This window comes from Alexandromys fortis, unplaced genomic scaffold (assembly GCF_014885135.2).
Source record: "Alexandromys fortis isolate MF-2015 unplaced genomic scaffold, M_Fortis_MF-2015_v1.1 scaffold_435, whole genome shotgun sequence".
Classification (NCBI taxonomy): Eukaryota; Metazoa; Chordata; class Mammalia; order Rodentia; family Cricetidae; genus Alexandromys; species Alexandromys fortis.
Window position 1 is genome coordinate 280,909 of NW_026068304.1, and position 6,696 is coordinate 287,604.

Here is a 6,696-nt window from a genome sequence, read left to right on the forward strand (position 1 = left end):
AACAACTTCTGGTGTTTATTATCTTAATAGTGACATTGTTTTCCACTGCGTGGACTTACTCTAATTTCCCTAACCATTCTACAAATATTAGACACGTGGCTTGCTCTCATAAATGGTGCTTTAGTGAACAACTCTATTTACATCTTGAACCTCATTTAATATCTTCTTTATAATCTATTCCAGAAGTCAGATTCATAGATCAGAGGTTATGAATCTATTTAGAGCCCTGGGAATCTATTCCTAATAGAATGCCATCCAGAAAGAATTATGCTTATAATTTTACCAGTATTGAGCAGGTTGCAGACTTTGCTAGTATGATGGGTAAAAAATAACTATCATTGTTTCCATCCAAATTTTTATTCTAAATATATTAATGTTAGGTTTACTATGTTATTGTAATTTGTCCTCTAGTTTATCATTTGCCTTTTAGTCTGATACAAGGTTTTGGTTTGTGTGTGGGAGGGAGGGAGAGAGAGAGAAAGACAGAAAGAGGGAGAAAGACTGTTATAGGTACATGTGTGAGTAGGTATATACAGATGTATTTACAAATGCATACATATGTGTGCACTCCAAAGCTATCAGGTGTCCTCCCCGCTCCTTTTCCCTTGAGTCAGAATCTCTCAATGAATCTGCAGTTAGGCCATGGGCAGCAAACCCCAGTGACTTCCCATATCCGCCTCTCACAGCCCTGAAATAACAAGTATATGTGGATATAAACTCTTGTCATGATTATGTAGCAGTTTTATTCATCCACCGAGTCATTTTTTAAGCCCAGGATTAGTTTGTGATACACAGGAACCCTCTATTCTCAATACTATCTCCTCTTGAAAAATCTTCTAGTAGATCTTCAGTGTCTACATTAATAACAGAAGTAGGAGCAGGGATGGAGATCAGTTGGTGGGGTTCTTCCCTAGCACACACAAATCCCTGGATTTGATCTCCAGTACATATACAGCTAGGCATGGTGTTGCAGGTCTGTAATCCTAGCACTCAGGAGGTGAAGGAAGGAGGATTAGAACAAGTTTGGGTTTCTCTTAGAGTACATAGTCACCTTGAGTCCAGTCTGGGGTATGTGAGACCATGTCTCAAACAGACACTAGAAGTGAAAGGAAAGTACATATTCACTTGATATAAATTAACTTTAAATCTAAGCTCAATGATGCACTGTTTCATAGTACAAGAAACAATAGCAAAGATAAGGGTGATCAGTGTCCTGCGTAGCTGTCTGGTCAGTGAGCACTGTGTGCCCTCCTCTCTCCCCTGCCATCTGTAGTGCTGTGAATGGCAGGACCCTGGTTTCCCAGGACTGCTTATCTGTGAGGGGCTCACGCGATTCCCGCAGTGTCACAGTCACCGCTGTAATCACTTTGGATTTCTGTCTCAAACCTTTAAAAATGTCTCCTCCAGAGGCCTGCTGTGGGACTAGGGCAGCAAAACTTCCACTCTGCCAGCCTCACACAGAGCTGTGGTGTATGATAATGAGCGGAAGAACAAGGTCATCTGAGGACAGGAGCATGCTCCAGGAGGGACAGCCTCAGAGTGTGCATTGCCTCCATGAAACCTGCTCTGTCCTCTCCAGAGAGGATGCTACTGTAGATGTGTCGTCTTCTGATGCCTCCTCCCCCTATCTCCCTCCCCTCTGTTAGCTTCCCCCCTTTCCTCCTGCAGTTCTCTCCTAAGTCACTCAGAACTCTCCCCCTGCCCTTCCTCCTCAATCAGGAAGTTTCCTTACTGCTCCCACATGAGAGGCTCATCCTTAGCATCTCATCAGCTCCAGCAGTCTCATGTGCTCCTGTGTGCTTACTGCAGCTTCCCTGGGATGAGCCCAATGCCAGGTTAGGAAGAACAGAATGAGAAAACTGAAGAGAAGGTAAGATTATTAAAGCAAACCAAAAAATGACAACCTAAGATGCAAACATAGCTCACAGCGACATTACTTTTATTTTGGATAATACAGTATGACAGGAGAGAAGAGATTTGTGCCAGCTTGGCTCTGGGCCCTGTCCACTATGGAGCAGTAAGCTTACATTATTGCATTAAGAAGGATTTACTTGGCTCTCTATGCCTGGTCTTTTCTACAGAAGGAGGCACGCTGTCTATAAAAGGCTCTGTAGGATGGGTGCTGCCTGAACCAATTAATTTGTGAGTTAGTTTACCTCACCTCAAAATGGTGTGCTCCCCACCTTGCCTCCAAGCTAGCATGTGTCTAGAGGATTCTCAGTCTCCAGTCAGTTTGCTTTGGCTCACATATTGTCCCTGCTTTTAATAGAATTAGTTTATACACTTACACAGACATATTTTGTATATATAGTCTTAAGTTTGGTTTTGAGGAATAATCAGTATTTGGCTTTGTAGCTGCCTTCTCTATTTGTGGAGTTAGCAATTGGGGGAATTCTCTTTACTGGGAACCAAATACTGAAATTATTGTATTAAATATATGATCAATAGGACCAACTTTTCCTGAAACTAGACTTAAAAGAACACTTTTTTTCCTTGTGTAAACAAAAACTGTCTTCATGGCCTTGTCTTCAGGCCTACTGAGCTTGTGGAAGACAAATTATTTACACCAGGAGATCTGATGATAAGAAAACCTATTGGACCTGTGGTGGAGGTACATGCCTTTAATCCCAGCACTCAGGAGGCAGAGGCATGTCTATAAGAAATAGTTCTAGGACAGGCACCAAAAACTACAGAGAAACCCTGTCTTGAACCCCCCCCCCCAAAAAAAAGTAAAGAAAACCTGTTGGACACCATCTTGATGCAAAAATGAGGCTCAGAACTGAAAAATGAGACAAAAGCCTCAGGGTGTATCTCTGGGCTGTGGCCTTGGGTAATTCTGAGCTGTGACCCTGGCTGGTGCTTCAGGGCACCTTTGGAATGTACCCTTGCAACAGATTTATGTGCCCAAGGGTTGGTGGAACTTTGAAGAAAAAAAAAAACTCAATCCATTCATGTTGGTGAACTGAATGAGGATACTGCCATAGCAATGAGGAATCTTCATGGACACAGACACAGGTGGGCACTCCCTGGCTCATGATTCCAGTGTTGGCATACCAAAGTAGACTCCGGAACAGTGGAAGTTACAGGACAGATATTTATTCTGATATTCCTCTTTTAGACACTCCAACTGAGTGAACCTCTAGTCTTCCTAAACGTTTGGGCATATTCAGGGGCTTCAAGAAGAAAGTCTGGGTTTTCCAGAGTTGCTCCAGTAATATACCTGTTTTCCATTTTCATGGTCCAGCCTATCACCAGTTGGTTGTTAACTTGACAGGATCTAGGGTCACCTGGGAGACAAGCCTACACACATACCTGTGAGGTGTTTAGATTAGGCTAGTCTATGGCCTTGCTTGTGATGGACTGTCTTTTTATTGTTTGTATAAACTCCCAAATTTCAGTACTTTATTAACAAAGGTGACAGGTTTTAGAAATAATACTAAAGCAACATTTTGGTTAACATGTGTGCTGTTGAAACTGAAGTTGGGGAGATTGACCGAAGCATTAACACTGTAAGTACACTTTGCACAGAGATGGTTGTGACAGCTTGCTGTGAGAAAGAGCTTAGTCTTATCTTGAAAACATGTTTATAGTAGTAAGGGTAGGGTGTCTGTGTACCTGTCCTGTATGACACAGTCTTGGGTTATCTGAGGGAGTCTTGATAGGAGGAATTGCCTAGATTAGAGTTGCCTGTGGGTTTGTCCTTAAGGATATTTTCTTTATTGCCACCTGGTGTCACCTGATGGAGGGGGAGAGGTGACTAGCCCAGTGTGGGCAGTGACATCTTTAGGGAGGTAGACGAACCTGGGCTATTAAAACTGTAGCTAAAGGCTGGGCATGGTGGTGCACATCTATAAATCCAGCACTTAGAGAGGAGAGACAGAGAGCGAAGCAGTGTTCTCCGCCCTTCTTCCACATGTGCTCTCATTCTTTGCCCATCACCATGCTCCCAATTTTGTCAGGTAATTTTGTCTATTTCCCGTTTCCAGGGGGACCTATGTATGTCTTTCTTAGGGTTCTCCTTGTTACTTAACTTCTCTAGGATCATGATTTATAGGCTCAATTGCCTTTGCTTTACAGCTAGTATCCACTTGTCAGTGAGTACATACCATGCTTATCTGGGTTACTTCACTCAGGATATTTTTTCTTCTAGTTCCATCCATTTGCATGAAAATTTCAAGATGTCATTGTTTTTAACCACTGAGTAGTACTCTAGTGTGAAAATGTGCCACTCTTTTTTTTATTCCATTCTTTGGTTTAGGGGCATCTACATTGTATCCAGGGTCTGGATATTGCAAATAATGCTGCTATGAACATAGTTGAACTAATGTCCTTATAGTATAATTGAGCGTCTTTTGAGTATAAGCCCAAGAGTGGTTTTGCTGGATCTTGTGGTAGATTGATTCCCAGTTTTCTGAGAAATTGCCATGCTGATTTCCAAAGTGGTTATACAAGTTTGCATTCCCACCAACAATGGATGAGTGTTCCCCTTACTCCACATCCTCCGCAGCATAAGCTATCAATAGTGTTATTGAGCTTAGCCATTTTGACAGGTGTAAGATGGAATCTCAGAGTTGTTTTGATTTGCATTTCCCTCGTGGCTAAGGATGTAGAGCATTTCCTTAAGTGTCTTTCGGCCATTTCAGATTCTTTTCTTGATAATTCTTTGTTTATTTCTGTGCCCATTTTTTAATTGTGTTATTTGGAATTTTGATGTCTTACTTCTTGAGTTCTTTATATATTTTGGAGATCAGCCCTCTGTCTGATGTGTTGTTGGTGAAGATCTTTTCCCATTAAGTAGGCTGCCTTTTTTTTTCTTATTTCTTTGTTTTACAGAAGTTTCTCAGTTTCCAGAGGTCCCATTTATTTATTGTTGCTCTCAGGGTCTGTGCTACTGGTGTTATATTTAAGAAGTGGTCTCCTGTGCCCATTCATTAAAGGCTCCTATCTCTTCTATCAGGTTCAGTGTGGTCAGATTTATGTTGAGGTCTTTAATCCATTTGAACTTGAATTCTGTGCATGGGAATAGATATAGATCTATTTTCATTCTTCTACATGTTGCCATCCAGTTATGCCAGCACCATTTGTTAAAGATGCTTTCTTTTTTCCCATTTTGTAATTTTAGCAAAATTCTTGTCAAAAATAGTATTCATAGGTGTGTGGAATAATATCCACTGTCTTCGATTCAATTCCATTGGTCAACCTGTGTGTTTTTATGCCAATAACAAGCTGTTTTCATTACTGTAGCCCTGTAAACAGGTCTTTCACTTCTGTGGTTAGTGTTACCCCAAGATATTTTATGTTATTTGTTGCTATTGTGAAGGATGATGTTTCTCTGATTTCTTTCTTAGCTTATTTATCATTTGTGTATAGGAGGGCTACTGATTTTTTTGAATTGATCTTGTATCCTGCCACATTACTGAAGGTATTTATCAACTGTTGGAGTTCCCTAGAGGTTTTGGTGCTACTTATGTATACTATCTTATCATCTGCAAATAGTGAAAGTTTGACTTCTTCCTTTCCAATTTTAATCCCCTTTATCTCCAATTGTCTTATTGCTCTAGCTAGAACCTCAAGAACTATATTGAATAGATATGGAGAGAGTAATCAGCATTGTATTGTTTCTGATTTTCCTGGAATCACTTTGAGTTTCTCTCCATTTAATTTGATATTGGCTGTTGGCTTCCTGCATATTGCTTTTATTATGTTTAGATATGTTCCTTGCAATCCTGATCTCTCCAAAATCTTTATCTTGAAGGGGTATTGGATTTTGTTGAATGGTCTTTCAGCATCTCATGAGATGATCATGTCTTTTTTTTCTTTCAGTTTATTTCCATGGTGGATTACACTAATAGATTTTCATATGTTGAACTATCCCTTCATCTCTGGGATAACGGCGACTTGATCATGGTGTTTGATTTTTATGATGTGTTTTTGGATTGTGTTTGCCAGTATTTTATTGAGTATCACTCATGTCAATGTTCATGAGTGAGATGGGCCTGTAATTCTCTTTTTTGCTTGAGTCTTTGTGTGGTTTCGGTATCAGGGTAACAGTAGCCTCATAAAAAGAGTTTGGCAATGTTTCTTTTGTTTCTTTTATGTGGAATACTTTGAGGTATTAGCTCTTCTTATAAATTCTGTTAGAATTGTGCACTGTAACTATCTGGCCCTGGACCTTTTCTGGTTGGGAAGATTTGATGACTGCTTCTATTTCCTTGCAGGTTATATCCAGAAAATTGTTCATTTCTTTTACATTTTGCAATTTTGTGGAGTATAGGTTTTTGTAGTATGACCTAATGATCCTCTAGATTTCCTCAGTGACTGTTGTTATTTTCCCCTTTTCATTTCTGATTTTGTTAATTTGGATATTCTCTCTCTGCTTTTTGATTAGTTTGGGTAACAGTTTATCTTACTGATTTTCTCAAAGAACTGGCTCTTTGTTTCACTGATTCTTTGCCTTGTTTTCTTTGTTTCTATTTTATTGATTTCAGCCTTCGATTTGATTATTTCATGTCTTCTACTCCTCCAGGGAGAGGCTGCTTCCTTTTGTTCTAGTGTGAGATTTCTCCACTTTCTTTATTACTTAGTGCTATGAACTTTCCTTTCAGCACTGCTTTCATAGTGTCCCATAGGTTTGGGTACATTCTGCTTTGATTTTTGTTGAATTCTATGAAGTCTATAATTTTTTTCTTTTTTTTT